The sequence below is a fragment of the Numida meleagris genome, chromosome 3 (genome assembly GCF_002078875.1).
Source record: "Numida meleagris isolate 19003 breed g44 Domestic line chromosome 3, NumMel1.0, whole genome shotgun sequence".
In the NCBI taxonomy this organism is placed as follows: Eukaryota; Metazoa; Chordata; class Aves; order Galliformes; family Numididae; genus Numida; species Numida meleagris.
Window position 1 is genome coordinate 12,556,269 of NC_034411.1, and position 20,064 is coordinate 12,576,332.

A 20,064-nucleotide genomic window follows, 5' to 3' on the forward strand; every position below is an offset into this window, starting at 1 on the left:
TAAATTTGCAGAAAGCTTTATTAAACCCTAAAGCTTTCAAGTATTGGAAGCAGCTGTTTGAAATCCATGGCAGTCTCCAATCCCATAGAAGAATTTAAATAGATAAACTGCTGTATAATAATCCAGAAATTAGTAGGTGTAATGCATCATCTTCTATTATAGTTGTCATTCCCGGAGAGTCCTGTTTCAGTGCCAAAAGGCAGTCAAAACATACAGGAGGGTGCACATCACAGAACCTTCCAAAGGAATGGCTCTGAAAGCATGGGCGACCCTTTCTGCAAGGCTAAGGCTTTGAGATTCTGCCTGAGCACAGGAAAATAAAAGCAGAAGAAGGGCAGCTGCTTTATCAAGGGGTTGATCTAATGACCGGGAGCAAAGTAGGACAGGTAGGAAGTCACATCAACTAGTATTATATTGAGAATTAGAATGTGATTAGATGGTCAAGTGGTTAAAATTAGCGTGGATCTGGGCATGGTGCACTTATTTAAGTAAACAGAGAACATAAACTTCTTTTGATAACAGAGTGAACAAAATATGCGCCTTGTAACTCTGCCATGGAAGGATATCTGATAAGAAAGTTACTACATGCCAAGGTATTCACACCTCACAGTTCTCAATGTCTGCACAACCTGAAGTGTGGAGGGGAAGGACCTCTGGTCAAATGTCAGTTCTAGCTTTCTGAAACTGCCTGCTGATTCCCAGAAGACTAGATGTAAAGCATACAGGTGATGGACAGCAGTTATCCACAGCTTACCCAGGGATCCTTAGGGTAGCATATGGCAAAATACTTTGAGAGCAAAGGGATCAGGTGAACGGAAACCAGTTCTGAAAACAGGCTGGAAGCAGCCCAAGGAAAAGAAGGCGGAGCTGAGGCAACACTTGGCCTAGACACCTCAACAGTGTGATTCACAAGTGAAGACAGCCTGGGACTCATTCCTACCTCCCTCCCTTCTCTCAAGATCTTTTCTACTCCTAAGCTCAGCTGCTGCAGCTCACAGCTCTGTTTTCAGATAAAGAGAGCTGCTTTTCTCTCTCTGAATGCACCAGATGATGATGCAAGCAGTCCAGCAGTTGCCACACAAGTAACTGAGTCATCTCAGCAAGGCAAGCAGCTAAGGGTTAGATGCCCCAACAACTGCTAAAACACTAGCAACCCCTGCTTGCAAACAGGGTATACCAGATTAGATGTACTGCATCTGGTGGGGGGACAGAAATACAAAGGACTGAATGACAAAGCTTTACAACCTGAAAATATAGGGGAATGAGTAGTTCTTACTCCAAGACCTAGCTGTGCCTCAAAACTGAGTTCGGATCTGAAAATTCATCTCAGGTCCCCAGAGCCCTGGGGGTTTTTGTCAGCACCAGGCTGGAGCCAGAAACTAGCTCAGAGGAAAAGTAGCCAGGACTGTCACTGGGGCATGCAGCTAGGAGGAGGATGGGGATTTGAGGATCTATTGCTTCCTGTTACACCGCAACGATCTTCACATCGATTTAGTTCCATGCATACAAACAACAGTGTCATAGTTAATCACAGCAAAGAGGCAGATAGTGGAAAGGATAACTAGTTTCTAACCGCAAGGTTTCAGAGTGCCAAACACAAACCTTGTGGACTGAATTCTATTCCCAAGGAGAGAAGGAGCTAGCAAAGCAGGAGTAGGTTCATGTTCCCACCCACTGAAATAAAAAGTCCATAGAAATGACAGGAATTGGGAATGTTGGAAGTCACCTGACTTCTTGACTTCCCTGACTGCTTCTCTGCAGTCTCTGTGAAGTATCCACTAACTGTCTGGAACAAGCAGTAGACTGAATTTCTTAGGCAGTGGAGAGCAGAGGGAAGACGGAATAAAAGATAAAGAAATTAAGAGTTTTAATAGTCCATAAGGCAAAACGAATTAGATGCTATCTGCTGCTTTTCACAGCATATGTGCACAAGGTCAAATTCTGAAGCAAAGTGTGTGCTAATGGCTGCATCTGCCCGTACACATATAAAGCTTTGAACACATAGGTCTGCCTCATATAGATGTGCTATTTACTTCATTTTGAACACTAAGGTGCACACTGTGCATCACCATGACCCATCTGCTGCAAGAGTTCTGCTTTATCCTGTGTGTCTTCAGTGGAGCAGAGGGTTCAAAGCAGGAGAGAGCAATGTGTACTCAGAATCAGGCATCATTTCAGGCTATTCAGATCCCCCCCCCCCCCTTTTTTTTTTAAACATAATTTAATATTTTATTGCTTAGGAACCTGTTTGTGCTGCATCCTACTGCCACCAGTTCTATGCTATTCCAAGAAACGGGACAGAGTGGAATTTTCTTGGCCCTTGCTGCAGGGAGAGAGCATCACATTCACAGCAGGACGTTTCAAGTGGCAGCTAAAAGAGTTCAATGCCCGACACGATTCTGTCTCAGAAGCAGCGATTCTGTAACCCATGTTTTGAAACAACCATTGCCTGCAGGAACAGAACTAGTTCTTACACTGATTTTAAACACTACCTCTAATCATTTCATATCTTGACACTAATAGGCCCTTTTGGTGAATTAGTTTTCTGTGTTTCTTTTGGTTTCTTGCCCTATAGTGCAAGGTTTGGAATTAGTTATTAGAGAAATAAGGAATGCTACATAAAAAAAATTGGAAAACACTTTCAATTTCCTCTAATGACCATGAGAGCAGTAAGGTAAGGCAGCTGAGTTTTAACTTGCCTTTGAAGATTATTATGAGCACCAGGAAAAAAATAGATTCATCTTTACTGTATTTAATTATTCTAGTGGTCACACCCAACTGTATCACCTAATGACCCTTTGTACTAGAAGGAAAGAGGTGAGCACTTTAAGAAGAGAGTTTATCCTACACTAGGTTGGAACACATCATTCTCAGGAAGTGTTTACATCTCTGTTTAAATCAGTTTAAACAAGCTCCTGACTTTAGTGTTGCTATAATTAGGTAAAGTGAACATCACGCTATTTGCACACTCCTCAAATAAACCACGCTTTGCAGGAAAATTAGCAACCACAGCTGCTTGAAGCACTGAGACAACCTCAGACCACGGTTACAACCACTGGTCATCTCAGTCAGACTGTATGTAAAAAGTAATTTCTCAAGTGACAGTAAATTAACTTAATTTTAAATAAATATTCAGTGAGTTACAGAATCTAGCAAGTATAGAATAAAAACTTGTAAAACATGCTTGTAAAATGCTTGTTATTTTTTATGGTTCATCCAATCCTCTATAAGCTATCTCAAATATCTTCTAATTTAAAGTGCGTGCAAGCTCCACTTGATGATCTGTGCTTCTCTTCACTCATCTGAAGGATTACTTGAAGTATGAACATTTTCACTGCAGCTAAAAAAATTTGGTGTATCAACATTATCCAGCATGGATTTTATTGTTCATTCCTTACAAAAATACTCTTCTAACACAAGATACGGTGAGGCACAGCTGAAGTATGCACACGCTCTGCGGACAGATGTTCCCTGTAGTAGCAAGGATCCTGAGAGGCTGTGTTACCAGGCATCACTTTTGCTATTTCATGAGACAGCGAGGAATACTTTCTATGTAGATGCTTTGGAAACGTGCCTGACTGAGGCTTGAGAAGACAAACTAAAGTCCCAGCAGAGAAAAAAATTAAATGAGAACAGATGGACTAATTCAGCATTTTCAAGCAGCGAAATCCAAAGATGGAAGACCGTGAAAGAAACCTGGCCGACTACAGATGACAAGGCCTGTCTCAGTTCAGTGTTCAAGCAGTAACAGCAGGCTCTTGATTTTTTATTTTTATTTTCCTCCATCAAATTAATCTTCTAGAGGAGGCTGGCATTTCAGTGGGTTTGACGCTTCCCTCTCTAGGGGCTTCAGTTTCAAATCAAAATTCTATACTCACTAGACTTGCTGCTCTCAGTCTGCTCAAGAAAATTCAAGCAACGTGCACAGTTTGTTATTTACATGTGCCAATATTATCTGTTGGGAAAAGGTGAGGGTAGAGGAAAAAGTTTTCATAGGTCAGCCTTGAAGTGCCCTACCAGAGGTATACAGATACTCCAACAGCTCTTCAACATTGCTAGCTCCTAGCTCAAGCTGATGATCCACTCTTTCCTGAACACTGCATTTGGATCTTAACTAAGCTTAACTGAAAGCAAAACAAAGAAGAAAAAATACCCACCAAACTCAATCTCACTTGCCAAAGACCCCCCGCCACACAAACATCATCTGTTTGTAATCTACCAATACATACAATACTAAGCAACTTCAACATTCCAACCAGTGGTTTTTTTTTTAGCTTGAAAGAGAATGTTTGGAGAATCTGAAGCACCTTGCAATTTCTATATTAGAGGACTAAAAATGTCAAAAATATTCATATACTTTCAAGTGTTTTGACTTGTAGTAGTTTGGAAGTTCTTGTTTAAAACTGCAGCAGCTTTTTTGAGAGAACTTTTTCATAAAAGCCAGGTAGGCAGTGTAGGAAAGGAAGGCAGTATAGATAGCAACATTTTGAGTGTGTGGCAGAACTCATAATTAAGCTGAGATTATTTGACTTCCATCAAGCGTCTTAGGGCTTACTGTCTTAAGTAGGGTAAATAAAGTTTATTTTGCCTGATCTCTTCATGTAGTTCCTGTTGCCATTGTTAAGCATTTACACAAGCTGAAAAGGGAAACAAATATGGTGGATCTTTCTCTCGCTAATGATACACATGGTTCTTTAGTTTGGATTGTTTACATAGACAAAACTTTGTCTCTGCACAGACTCTTTCCCTCATAGCTATTGAAACATGAACTCTCCGTTGCTACAGAAATACCTTTAAAATATAGAAAATGTAAACAGCACCAAAAGTAAAAAACAAAAATCCCAAACTTGAGATATTAGACTTAAGATATTTTACAGTTAGATCTGTTTTCAAGGCAAGTGATATAGAGGAAAACAAAGTACAAGCATATACTGTTTATATGAGCAACCTTCAAACTGTCACTCTGCTCTTCCTATTGTAAACTACCCTAAGTTACTAGAGCCTATGTTATTGCACTTTGCCTGTGGGGCAAGCTCCTTCCTCAGATATCCGTTACAGCAGAGGAGGATTCCCTCAAGCAGGGAGACAGTTTTTCTCCAGAGAAGCTTCACATTGGCTCTGGGGGCAATTCTGTCATATTCTCAGTTTACCAGTAACAAAGAGTTTTGGAATTCCAATTCTGCCTAAATTAGGGAGGGAACAAGCCCTGCAGAAGTATTGCGTGGATTCGCTTCTTCCCCTGCCAAATTGGCTCTTCCTGCCCACCAACTGCCCTTAGCTGATTAACTGTTTGTGGCTGAGCTGAAAAAAAGAACTGAGGAAAATGGACGGACTCCCTCCTAGTATTAGTCTCTGAAGAAGAGAGACACCAAATGGGACCGACTGGTCAAAGGAGATTTTGACTTAGCTTCCATAAACAGTGGCATATATGCTTTCAGCAGCCTTTCAGTTCTATTGATTCAGATCTGCTTGCCTTAGTTTCCTCTCTTTATGACTTGCATAAGAAAACTGCGCCTGCTGACAAAAGTTCTATTTATCTTTAATAAAAAATTAATAATTAGAGAAGGAAGATGGGAAAAATTAATCCCTTCCTTTGTTGGAGCTCTTCATTAATTATGTTTGCTTATGTTAATTTTGATTATATAGCAATGACTGAAGTTGCAAGATAAATTTGCTTTACAGGCAGGCTAGTAAATACAATTATAAAGCTCTACAGTAAGGGGAGAACTACATCTGTCTTAAGGTAGAGTGGTTTCAGATGTTTTGTGCAGACAGATGTCCTTGGCTTTCACTAAACTTCACCTCCACAAAAAAAAAAGCACATCATAAGACAGCATATCACTCACTAAATTTAATTGAAAGCTGGTACATTTCTGTTGTGGTCATCCATGTATTTCTTTAGAAGCACAAAGGAAAAAAAATGTAGGAAAATCAAGTCTATATTGACATTTCTCTTCAAATGAACTGAAGAGAAAGCAGTTGCCAGTTTTCTGATGCTCTTCGTTATTTTATAGTTTTCTGTCCCATACCTTACAAATTAAAGAACTCTTGAAGTCTAAAATAAAATAAAAAATGGAGATACAATCACCTATTCATGTGCACTGAGATAATTTACACCAGAGCCATCATTAACTTACGATTAGTTAACTGAGAGGTTAAAAGACTAACACAAATGACATAAAATAATGTTCACTGTTGAGTGGTACAGCTCAGAAAAGAGACAACTGAGCCAAACTCCAAGGCCATCTACTTTGGTGTAAAGGATATTTAGCTAGGACAAAGTAGAGTCATTTTATAACTCAGGGTCAGGCTGTGAACTGTTACCTGTTCTTAGTCTCCACGTTATAGTAATTAAACCATTAATTATTGATTTTGAACAGTTTGGCAGGATTGGTTAGATAAGCTTACCTGACAAACTGTTTTGGGTTTGAAAAGCAGGTGGGTAGTATTTTGTAATGAGAGATCATTTGATTCGTTCAAAATTGCAATTAATGCTTCAATTTAAGTGCAAAAGGGGAAGAGAAGAAATCTTGTTTTCCTAACACAAGAGAAAAACTCTTAAAGTGATAAGCAAAACAAAAATTTGAAATATTTTGAAATATTAAATATTAGTTTTAAATGGAAAAATGTTACAACTCTAAGTTCTCCGCCTTGTTAAAGAAAAGCTTAAAAAGCCAGCTCAGAAAAAAGAAATACTAAGCATTAGCATGAGAGTAAGGAGTACAGTAAGAACCACTTTTGACTTCTTTCATACTGTTTTTAATTTTTGTTCCTTCCCTAAAATGAACCAGCCAGCAGAATAACAATTACATTCACTAACAGCATTGTTGTCATCAGATTAGTCACTTAGTGCCGAGTCAAAATACCCCAATCATTATTTTGCTTTGTTCTAGTCACTGGCACCTTTCACTGGGCTGTACAGAAACTCTGCTGGTTGAAACATGCCAGCTACATTCCCTCAGATATTTACATTTTCATTAAGAATATATTATATCAGCATTACTACAGATATGTTTTCAACTGTAATACTAGCAAAGTGGTTAGCAACAAATCAGTAGAGCAATAAAACTCAAGGAAGATAAAATTGGAAGGCTCACAAATAGCAGATTACAATCAGTAGAAGCACAATCAAACATCACTGCGCTCCTGATTTCAAACATTCCTATTCTAGCTGTGCTCATTACTCACTATTCATCAGTGGTTTTCTTCTTTCACTGAAGATTTTAGGGACTGAAATTCTTATGCTGTTATTTATAACATCAATAAGTACGAGGGAGAACTGTTTTCACTTATGCTGGGTCCTGAGCACCGTTAGGCCAAAATACATTTAGATGATGCATTTCTTCCTACAAATGATCTCGTTAACACATTGTTGAAAATAGCAACGCAGATCAGAATTCCACTGTTTTTCATCATTGAATCTGTTACTCTACATCTTGATTACTAATCTTCAGTACTGATTCCAAAGAAGACTTCACCATTCCTACACTTATGTGAATCATAATGGTAGGAACTACCTACATGAGAGCTTCAGATTCATGAAGAGCACCCAGCTTCAGGAGGAAAAGTCACAATTCAAGCTAGGTGTCTAGCAACCCAGTACAAAGCACAGGGAAACTTTAATGACTGAAAACAAATTGATAAGTCAATGCATTCAGGAAAGAAGTTGCAAGTGTCTGCTTAAGTCATCTAATAAAGAAATATGAACTTCTAAAATTCAGTGAAACTGTTCTCCCGTTCTCCCTGAACCTGATATGCTTATGTTTAACCTGAAAAAGATAAGTGTGTTGGACCAGGCCCCACGGACCCTTTTTTTCCACCATTAAGTTTTTAGACACCAGTGCTGTGTTCACTCCAGCTCCTTCCATCTCCGCACCTGAAGGTGACTCCAGATCACCTGGTGAAAGCGAGGCATTCCCTTGCGTACTGAAAAATGTAGGCTTGAATCTCTTTCATCTGAAGTTTATCAATCCAGGCCTCCTGCTTCATGACTGCCAAACTGACTGCCTGATTTTATATTACAGATGTTATGTTAGCAGCTCTTCATTTTTTTTTTTCTATGTATTGTCCGGTCTATAGGAGTATTAACAGAACAAGCAAGGGAGCTCTAAAAATTGATGTGAACTGTCTGGTCAGGGACCAAGCTACAGCTCTTAAAGAATCTTAACATGGTGGACGAGAGCTGAGGAGCTAACCTAATGGCAAACGAGAAACCACGAACATTTCAACTTGTTCTTTAACATGAACATCATCACAAGTTACAGCCTAGAAGATGAAAGGCTCTATGATAGCAGATCTTTAATTAAAATTAAGGACCACTGTTTCATTAGGAGTGTCCTGTTGCATCTCAGATTTCCATGAAGACCCTTCAGAAGTGATCCCATAATTCACTCACCAGGACACCTGTTAGACAAGGCACTGCTTATTTACCCTGCAATCTGAGAGAAGAATCTACGATTCACCGGAAAATTAAGACTGGAGTTTGCTGAATAGAAGAACAAAATATTTAATTTTACCAGTACTATGCTGAGTTCAAGGGTTCTATAGGAAGTTCAGATGGCAAACAAAGTAAGAAAAGGCCTGCAAACAATCTTTGCCCTCAGAACAACAAAACAATAACAAACAAAGTTGAATGAAAAGCCATCTAACAACATAAGAGTTTGGAATTTCAGATTCCACTTGTTATCTTAACTATCATCTTTAGCAAGGTTTTCAGCAATTAAATAAGACCAGATGGGCTCAAAAGTGGTGCAAAAGGCATGCGTATAAGTACTCCCTCCTGTTTCTCTTTCGGATACCCTATTTGCAGAACAAGATACTGCTTTAGATAAACATAGTTGGAAGAATCGTCCCTGTATACAAAGATCAGAAGCACTGCTCCAAAAGTAATGCCTCCTGTATTATTATTTCGGCCCACAACATCAGAGACAGATGTTGGTTGTACAGCAACAGATGTTGAACCTTACTGCCAATATTCCATTATATTTGTTGCTGTGCAACAGATAGCAGCAGGGGGACAGTCTGACAAAATGCCACCTGGAAAGGAAGTATGCATGAAGAAAATGCAAAAAGAAAGAAAAAATCACATCTATGGACATTCATTAATGCTTGCTGTACATTTCTGGAGACCAAACAGCAGATGTCAGCACAGAGAGGTGGTGGTGTGTTTTAACAGCATCAACAACGACGTGAAAGATAAGCTGTGTTCTGGATTGCCATGCACAGCTGTCACACTACAAAACAGCATCTCTATCAGCTCATCCACTCAGATCATCAAACTACAACCAGGGAAGTGTGTAGAGAGCTGAACAGCAGCTTCAATGTGTTGTAAATGACGGGGGCAATTTTGGAATGTCACAAAGTTTGCATGAGGTGAGTCCCATGAGCGTTCACACAGGAATAGAAAGAATACCATATGCAAATTTGTCAGGACCTCTAGAGCCAATACGAGACTGAAAGTGACAGTTTCCTGGTTCACATCATCACCAGTGACAAGATGTGATAACATCACTACAAGCCAGAGTCAAAACATCAGTCCATGGAATGGCATCACGTAAATTTCCCATCAAAGAAGAAGTTCAAAATGCAACCCTCAGCAGGTAAATCGATGCATGCTGTCTTTTGGGAAAGGAAAAGGGTGATCCTTTTAGACTTCTTAGAACAAGGGCAAACATTAACTCTGACTGCTACATAGTGTGACCCTACCTTCTCAAAGTTAGGCACTAGCTTAAAAGTGTTGCCGAATCAAGAACTGATGGAACAAATGACTCATTTAACTCAAGGGAATCCATAGTAGAATCAGAACTGAAAGCTACTTTTGTAAGTTGGACTTTGAATCAGTGACAAATTTATTTTTTCCCTATGCAACAGGGAAGCACTTCATGTTTATCTGATTTAACACAAGCCATGCTAAATACTGTATCTAAAATAGAACATTAAATGGTGGATGAGGAAGAGAAAGTGGAGAAAAAGGCTAGGAGTAAGAAGAATTAGGGATGACATTTTATGTCTTTTAAAAGCCTGACCTTTTGAAAATATCACTGTGTACATTTTAAATATTAATAAAGGCACTAGCTGTTAGAAGGCACAGGGCTGTTGTTGTGAGGTGACCTTTTATTGAAGTAAAAGAAAATTGACAGTTTTATTAGCCATGGACTTCTGCAAATAGAAGCTACGGGGGAAAAAAAGCAAGTAAAAAAGCTGTCATGCTAATTAGCTACATTTTGTAAATTAATCTGAGGATGTGGTCATGTCTAAACATTGCTGTAGGTCCTCCTGTATCTCAGCCCAGACTTTCCCAGCAGCTTCAGAGTGAGACAGAACAGCATTTCCCAGTTCATTTCTTTAAAGATATATTGTTGCCAGTGAAAAGAACAAGAGTAAGGGGACACAAATCAATTGGATTTTCATGACTTGACTGTCACCTTCTGTGTTCTACAGGCATCCTTTCACCAGAAATTCTCAGGAGTAATTAACATTAAAAAGATCCTTCTTGAAATGACTTAGATTTATTCAGACTAGAACTTTGGTGCTACATGATTAGCAAAGAGAGCACTCCTCCACAGGTTCATCCCAAACCACTTGTTTTTCAACAGAACCAAAACAGATGAGTTAACTTCTTGTATTCATTTTTGCTGGTGATAATCCCAAGGGTTCAGCTGTCTGTGATCCAAGGCCAGTTGATAAAGCACAGCTGTGTAACCTTGACTGAAACTTCTGAGAAAATTACTAAGTTGTGAAAATGAGCTGTGACAAACAAATGGAGACAGTCACTCAAGGAAGGTAAGATCGTAGGCAAATATGGGATTCTTGAGATAGAACACTTAGCAGCTCAAGGACTTGAGAGAAAAAATGCCATCAACATGGAAACATCTAAAGGCCTGCAGAAAAGAAACAAAAAAGGACTTTTAAATTGACAACATCCTGAAGGAGCTCTGTTCCAAAGAGAGGATGTTCCAGCGGCAGTACTTCCTTCCCCACCTGACTGATGATAACCTAACCATCTCCTTTTATCTATCAAAAGTACAACCTCCAGTGCTGCTTCCAGGCAAAGGGAACAAGTTTATGGAGGAGTTAATTCAGATTCTACAACTCCTAGTAGAAATGAAGAAGCAGAGAAGGAGAAGCAGAATCCTTCCTTATCCTTTAGATACCTTTCACTGACAAACAACATGCTACATAACATTCTTGCACTTCACCACCATTTCTTTAATATGATAAGACCTTTCATACATTTCAGCTCCATTCAGTGTGTTTTCATTATTTTATAGTTCACACCATAAAAAAAGCTGGATTTACAAACCATATCTGGTATTGGAGTTAAAGGCAAAATCTGCCCTCCTTTATGTCACTGTCTGCATAAATGTGGCATTTCAATACATAGGATTTACAGTTGATGTGCACCTCCATAATGCTAGCTGAGCCTGCTCTTGAACACTGCTCCATCACTAAGGCTATCAGGAGAGATGAGTTCTCAGAAATTGTGACTGGCACTGGATTAATTCTAGAGGAAAACAAGTCAGTCTTCATCTCTTTCATAATGCCAAACAGCTAAGGGCCAGCTTTGCCCATGTAAGCAATGGGGGATAGTTAAACTGCAAATCCTGGGATTCAACACTACTCAAACATACTGGACACATGCAAGTAAAAGGAAAACTTCAGAAAAATTACTAAAAAAAGCTGAAGTATAATTTATTTTCCATTCTCCATTTTTTTTTTATTACATTCTTTGGCAGGATAGAACATCAGGCTGTATTTGTTCAGACAAGCAGGCAGGAAAGGAAAGCTAAGCCTCGAACAAATATTTTTTCTGTATGCCACAGTTTAATCAGTTCATTCACATAGGGATGTGAATGTGAGATTAAGTACAAGCTAAAAATATGACCAGGAAACTATGAATAAATCAAGTGGGAGGGAAAAGACAGTGAAACAGTTGTAAGCAGATTTATAAATCTGTTACCTGAAAAATAATCCAGGTCAGCTCTATTTTTTAAATGTCCTAAGTATTTTAGACATAAGAAGAGACAAACACTGAAAGAGCACACATTTATCCTCTTAGCATTTGGTTTGACTTAAAAGGTACCTATTTTTGTCCTTTTTCTTTTGGCTCTGTACTGACAGAGTTAGGATGCCTTGAGGGTACCGTTATTTTACAACAAGGTGCAACAGCCTTGAAAGGCAGACACATCACTGATGAAGCTGAGGACACAACAAGGGCCTATCTGAAGGACAGGAGACCTGGCACACACCACTGAAATGCAGCACGCAAAAGCTCATAGCCTTTTTTGGTGTATGCTTAAATAGGAATTAATGATTGTGATACCTACTGATGTTAATAGAAGTAGTCCTCTGATCTCAGTAGATTTTAGGCTAGACACACGCTCCATACACACCACTTATTATCCAGAATCTAAAGGTTATAAACATTTCCCTTTTTTTCCCCCCTTTCTTTTTGAGAGGAGATGGAGAAAGGAGGGAAGAAGCTATTATAGTACTTGGATATCTCTTATATAAAAGAAAAACTGTTTTTATTAATAAAAAGGCTAGTTGCCAGCTAATAGTTAATATGTGGTGCAATCATCATTCTGTAGTGGAATAACTAAACTTCTGCTGAATGAGGTCTTTGTCCTCTCTCAATGCAGAATAGTAAACATTCAAAAGTTACCGGATTTACAAAGCTGCATCATGAATGACAGAGTTATTTAGGGATGTAAGGAAAAAACAGACTAAAGTGCAAACTGCTAGGGTACATTTTGTGATAACAGGAATGAAAACTTTTGCAAAAACAAGCAGCTATAGCAAGTTTTCTTGATTAACTTATGTGACTGCAAAAAGAAAGATGTCATCCTTTGGAGGTCCTGGAGACACAGAGTAGTCTGGGAAACATTCTTTTGCAAAAGGGATTAAGTTTATTTCATACAAAACAACAAAGCACAATCATTCCAATAAAATTCTCTTGGTCTATCAGTAACTAAAACTGATTACTTCAAGTTGCATACAGGGAATCTTCTCTTCTGGGCATCTTCCATCTCAGTCTCTATCTTTATACTTAAGTAACAACAGCAGTACACAAACTACTGCTCCTTAATGCTGCATTTTCCCCTAATATCAGGAAAATCACTAATTTTAAGGAGTTTCCTGTCAGGGAGATGCAGAGAACAATTGGGGACAGAAGTTTACTTTAATGGGGAAATGAATTCCTCTTCTTTATAGTAAAGAAATACTTCACTTCTCCCCCATCTATGGCTTTTGTAGCTATTCTTAAGTTGTAAAGCAGGTTTCTGCTGAAATACAGCCTGAGGAAGTGCAGCCTCCTCATTACCTACGGAAAGCGATGTTACACGCTAGGGAAATGGCTACAGATTCCAGCTTTTTGTCCAGAGATCTGAAGACACGAATCATCTAACAGATACGAAGCATTCAACAGATACGCTACTGGAATAAGAAAGCATTATATCCAGCCCATGCTATACTGTCTTTCAGTGGACTCTTGCCTGGAAAACCACTTCCCGTGAATCTGTTCACGCCTGAGCTACGACACTGCACTAGTCCTATATGCCAGTAAACCTCCAAGATTACCTCCAAAATGACCAAAAGCAAGAAAAGCTCACTTCCAGGATGCTCAACAGCCAGTCAGGATGACAATCCAATCAGAATGACAATTTCAGTAACAGTTGGAAAATAAAACATCCATCAGCGATGGGATACCTGAGGAGCATCATGAGGAAATACATACATACCTAGTGGTACAACAACAGAAAGAGCTCAATTACCTAATAAAACAAGCATGTCCTTTTGGCAATTAGTAACACCTGTGTCAGCACCTCAGCGTAACAAAAAGTGAAGGAAAATGACGCTCTGGATGGAGACAATTCTTAGTATGTCCTCAAATTTAAAAGAATCATCTTTTTCCTTTGAACTGCTAGGTAGCCACGTGGTAAAACAGCTGTCACATAGGAAAAAGTAATCCAGCTAATCAGAAAGAAAGTGGAAAACCTGGAAACAAAAGGGAAGGATAAGTATCTTTTTTATTAGTTTCTGAGGATTTGCATGGATAGTTAATATTTATAGAGCATCTTACATCTGGAGGGAATCTGAAGGTGTTTAGGCATAATTTGGAGATGCCAGAAATATACAGGCCAACGTTTTGTAGTCAGTGCTGACATCTTCATCAACAGTCAGTTCTGTCTTAGCACATACATTTCATAGGGATGTTTCCTACCTCAACCAGAACATGGCGCACGCAGCTTGTTCTTGTACCAGAGATGAGTGGGAAAAGACTTTATAAACATATGGTAGGCTGGTTTGGATCCATGACAAATGAACTGTATCTTATCAGCTAAATGCAAGCATAGAGAAGAAACAGAGAGAAGATGCTCAAGCTGCTGGCTCAAGAATTTATGGGCAGATGTTACCAGTCAAAGGTGGTAGGGTTTTTTTGTTGTTGTTTTTGTTGCTTTTTAGTAGTTATGCAGTTCTGCACATTATGAATATGAGTTTTAAGCTCCCCAGTGCTTTCAGTATAGTGCCACTCATAATAATGAAAATTCTCAGCGTTAACAGCTTATCCCCCCCCCCAAATTAGAAGTTTCCACCATGGATAACCAGTTCCACGATGTCCAGCAGAAGAGCTACCACACAACTCATTCCATGGCTAGATGAGATTCATTTTCTATGGTCATTTTATGGAGCATCACTACATTAAAAGATTATTGCTTAAATCACAGTTCGCTTTGATTTAGTGCAATAAAGACAGTCTGGTAATGTGAACTGCAAATTTTCCCAATGTTTGAGGCACTGAGAATCGGCAGTCATTTCTCTTTGTTTTTCTTTAAGATAACAGTGGCATACTTCAGCTAGGACTGTAATTCAAGGCTCCTTTTATAAATCCTAGCAAGCAGGCTGAACTGTCCTCTTAAGGTAGTGGTCTCTCGCCCTGACAATACTGGGAACTAATTCTGCTATCTTTAAGTTACATGGGAAGCTGATACTTCACCTCTGAGAAGATAATAGTTCTTTTCTATCTTTAAGGATATTACTTTAGAGACCACAAAAATTTCAGACACCGTGATCTTACAGGAACGACAGCGCTGGTAAAACAAGCTCTGGAAACACCATTCAGCATCATCTAACTCTACACAACATGTGCACAGCCATGGGCTTAACTTCAGATCAAAAGCTGTTAGACAAACATATGAATTTCACCTAAGCAGAGATTTAAGTCTCTTTATAAATGGATACACATTCTTGCAACCAATCTCTTAAGATAATAGCTCTGGATTCAAGTATTACAATCCTGGGCTCGCCTACTTGGAGAGGAACATAGCTCAACTGGACAGAATGCAAAAGGAGAGTCAGGAAAATAATCAGACCTAGAAAACACAAGCTACAGAACTGGATTTCATGAACATGAAGAAAAAAAAGTGAGGGAAAAGATAGCAATACTCTTCAAATAAAGAACAACTGCCAAAAGATGGAGACCAGAATGGTGGATCAGAGAAGGAAGAAACTTGAATTACAGCAGAAAAGATGCAAAAAAGTTTTGGAAAGACTTCAAGACTGCCAGTGTTAAGGACAGGGAAGCACCATTAGGTCCTTGGATGTCACTTTCCTTTCTGAAGTTCAAGACGTGCATTCTCCCTACCAATTTATTCAGAAACTCTCTCTTTTGTACTTCCACTATTCAAACACTACAGGAGTATACTAATGTGACAGATGAAATCGCAGTTAAGATATAAATCTTCATGTCCAGTTTGTATTCTGAAAAATCTTTTTTTTTTTGGAAAGTAAGCAGCTATTTCAAATAAAGTTAGAATAAGCAGCATCCCATAGTTGGAAGCCTTTCCAAAGATAGCCTGGAGGTTCCTGTCACTTTCCTTTATTCAAGAAAAGATTAAATAAAATGTGAAACACAAACAAACCTAGTAACTATCTCTCTCAGGTCTATCTGAAGTATGTTGTCAGTATTTCCTGTGCATTCTTCTGAGTGACTGAGTTGTTGCTTGTAGTTCATGCTTTCTATACATTTGCTTTTGTGTGCCAGACTCAAGTGCTTTTGAAGAAGAGTACCCACACAAAACATGTACCTACCTAACCACATTCAATCAAGTGTCAGCTGAAAAAACAGAAGCGTTAGGCAAGTGGGCAGAGAAGCAGGTAGGATACAACACAACATGGAAGTGGACTTCAGCTTTTGAAAGGCATTACTCCTGATGTATCAAAGCACAACTTGCACAAGGGAATCTCCCTTACATCACGTTGTCAGATTACCATCCCACCCACACAGAGTACCTCCAAAAAAGAAGAAAATGTCAGCAGGTACTTAAACTGGTTACAAACTTGATTGCGAGCTACTGGCAAGCAGCTGGCACTAAAGGAAGAGTCCTCTCTAAACCTACTACCAATCCATTATTTAATATGGTATATTCTAATTTTGCCTAGTGGTGCAAATTCAAGCAGAAATTCAAACAAATTTTATTTGTGTGACTCTTTCCAGCAAAGAGATTAATGCAGAGCAGAAAAAGCAGACTCCGACAGTGTCATGGCTTCTTATTTCAAGTCTAGTTTTCTGTCCTCAGCTACCTGATTTTCCTCTTACCCCCTCCAGCAAAGGGCATTGCAAGGAACTGATTAAAAAACAACTCCATAAACTTACGTCTTATCTGGTATAAATATATTTCAAAATCAAACAAGTTGTTCTTTTACCTACTGGATATGGAGGCTGGAGGGCAGCATTCAGAAATCTTATCATATCATAAAGGCACAAGATCTCAAACCAGCTGACTCCTGTATATGATGGCCACTGAATGAACTCAGATCTAGAGGCCTCACGTATAAATCTGAAGTCAGTTGTCATGAAAAATGAGATAGTATTTCATTTTAGCATAGAATCAAACATACTTGTGGATTTCTGTTGAATTCTTTGTTGACAGCCCTGTGCTATGATTGTTCCCACATACTTTTTCCTCCCAACAGGTGCAAAAAGTAGCTTAGCTAAGCCTAATAACACAGCTTATTTTGCAAAAGGATTGGCTGTCTCTCCCTCTCTACTGGAATAACTTCTCTCTCATTTTACAAAAATTCTGAGGACAGGTTTGCAACTACATAGCATCAGTAGCAGGCTGATATACTAACTAAAAGTCAGGCATGGTGGATATAGACGTTTGGTCCCTAGCTCAAGCACAGACTTAACAGTTTGTTAATGTATGGCCAGATGGCATCTTCCAGACAGCTGCAAATGGGTATGAGCAGAACAAACTGTAAGCTGAGTTAATGCAGAGCTGATTTCAAGTAAGCAACACCTACCAAAAGGTTGGGGAAAATTCATTCAGGTTTGGCTTTTGTGGGCACCAGGGCCATAAAACAGCCTGCAAGGGACACTGAATAACAGAATGCATCTGTCACTATGTAATAAATGAATATTTACACCCCTCCCAGAGTTCTACATCCCTTTTTGCAGAAGAAAAACAATCTCTGCTTTCTGGCTTCTTTGGGCAGGAAATATTAGACACATGATCTACATCTAATTACATCAGTCCATAAGGCTCCAATTTTAGTTTTATCACCACAAGCAGGTAATATAATAATTGTTTTTGCCAAACCAGATTTCTGAAGCTTTTGTTTACGTGAGCACTGTAGTTCCAAAAATTCTCTCTGCCTGCTCTCTGACAGAGTGCTGTATTTGGAAATCACGAGTGGGAGTTTAAAATAGGTTCAGCACACAGCTCGCGCTGTTCCCATCCCTGACATCCATATGGGGTTTGGACAATCTGGAGCTTTCTTTGAAAGGACCCACTCTGTGTATATTGCAAAGTTCTATATTTGCTGCTATTAGGCTCAGCAAGTTTCAGCACTTTAAGATGTCACTAACTCGATAAACAATGAGGTTTATAAAAGCATCTGATGGCTAAATAGACACATACAGGATCAAATGTTTGCCATACAAGCAATCAGACAAATTGATGAACATCAAGAAAGTGATTACAGAACTATAACTGTTCTATTATTAACCGGCAATCTGCATATCTTCCACCAATTAATGCTAGAAAGGAGATGCGAGTTAGTGGAAACCTAATTACTGGCATAACACTTCGTTGATTAGAAGTGCAGTAACAGCCATTGCTTCTACTTCATTTATGCAAGGCCCATAATAATAAGCCAAAGGATGTCAGTCAGTCACAGCTTTCCTGCCAGAAGTTTCTGCCGTAGCAATAGCTTCTAGTGTAAATGCACTCCTCTACCCATGTCACTCAGCTCAGTAATTGCCTTGCCACTCACATAAAGGAAACAATTTCCGGCTCTGATGGGATTGTCTGCAACGTGAAACTGCTACTGCAATTGCAGCAGCTAGGTGTTAGATAGGTTACTTTGGCAGATCATAACATGAAACTAATCTCTAAAAAGCAGGTGGAAAGAGAGACTCGCAGGTTGGTAGGTGCTAGGAAAATGGTGCTGTCCGAATGATTAACATAGCATGCTATGTGAGGTGGAACTGAGACAGAAAGAATAACATGGAACCAAGAGAAGAAAGTTCCTCGGCCATTTTCCTTTCATCAAGATCATCTCTCAAGTCAGCACACCTGTCAGAAACTCTCATGAAAACATATATCCTTATTTTATATGCCACAGGCTGCTGACCAGCAGTCTCTAATTCCAGTTTACAGCTTTTTATTTGGGCCTCCCTATGAACTGTAGACTTACCACCATCTCTTCTTCACTCCCCCTGCTGAAGCTACAAATACAGTTTTCCTATCAACATGCGACTTGCAACATTTTTGTCACTTCACCACCTCATTCCCAGAATAAGATCAGCCAACGTGATACATTTGATTTCCTTCCTCACCCCAGGTGAGCCCAGAATCCTTCTTCTGGTTTGGATATGACACCCGAGCCCTTGCCGCCCCGCCCCCCCCAGCTCTTCATGCACTTGTTGCTTCTTTGCACAAGTGCAAACCGGACTTAGTAGAAAGCTACATGCCAGGAAAAGGGCCACTAGCTCAGGGACAGCAAGCAAAAGCAAACATTGTCTACTTTGCATCTGTAGTAACAGAAAACAGATTTTATTGATCATCCTCCCCTTGACCTTCCAAGTGGATTCATACTGAGGTTTCCATTGGCAGGCAGAAGAAAGTTATAATTTCTCTCTTCTAGAATGACTTAAAGCTAAATCAGAAATACAGTTTCTGGGTAGCAAGATGAGTACAGAGCAAATGCTCACTTTTCATTGGTTACAGAAAAGTACATATAGAGCATGATCAAGTTCCCTGTCAGAGTTACCAGGCAGTCCGACCCACAGGCACACACATTCCAACAGTGAACTTGTTGCAACATTCAATAGAAAAATTTTAAATAGACATCAACTTCTGTAGCTTCCAATGATGCTTTGGGTTCATATTATATCTATTGCTTTAACATTCAATACTGGTCTCCCAAGATTTTGTGACGGGACTGGAATTAATTATCTTCAACATGGTCCCCATTTCTGAACCTATGTGAAGTACAGAGGCCTTAAATACACTAAGCTTCTCATCTTTTCAAAGCATCACCAATATCAACCATGGCTCACATCTTTACTAAGTATATTAAGTTCTTGGGAAAAAGAACCCACAAACTTTAATCCTTCACTTAAAACGTTCATCTTCAATTGCAGCGCGTTTAACTGCAGTAAGATACTTCAAAAACCACTAAAGCAGTTCAGAGGTAAAGAGGCCTAACCGCTTAAAAGCAACACTAAATTTGGGCTTTTGAGCAATTACAGCCCTTCTTCATACAGGGCAACTTGAAAGCACTCAAAGCACAGACTCAGGGAAATCCCCTGAAGCCCCGTGGTTTCTCCTCCTATCTGAAAGGAAGCATGGTAGCCATTCTTACCTTCAGAAAAACCAAAAGAATTCACAATGTGCATCTTCAGAAGCATCCAGAGACTCCAAAGACAATCAGGCATTAAGATCTTGCTAATTCTAAAATTGCAAAAAGAAAAAACATTTAGGGATTTTTTTTTCCCCACAAACAACATAGACTAAAGTTTAAAAAAATAAAAACATGGAAGAATAATACTATTATGTT

At 39.2% G+C, this 20,064-nt stretch overlaps 1 protein-coding gene across 25 annotated transcripts in view; it reads right to left on the reverse strand.

Moving 5' to 3' along the window:
• SPTLC3 (serine palmitoyltransferase long chain base subunit 3) overlaps positions 1-20,064 on the reverse strand; it is a 295,028-nt gene that overhangs the window by 134,259 nt on the left and 140,705 nt on the right. For all 25 annotated transcript variants that reach the window (XM_021392178.1, XM_021392175.1, XM_021392167.1 and 22 more), the window contains one exon: positions 19,870-19,958. The gene's annotated coding sequence lies outside the window, so the exon portion shown is untranslated. The remainder of the gene's footprint in view (positions 1-19,869; positions 19,959-20,064) is intronic.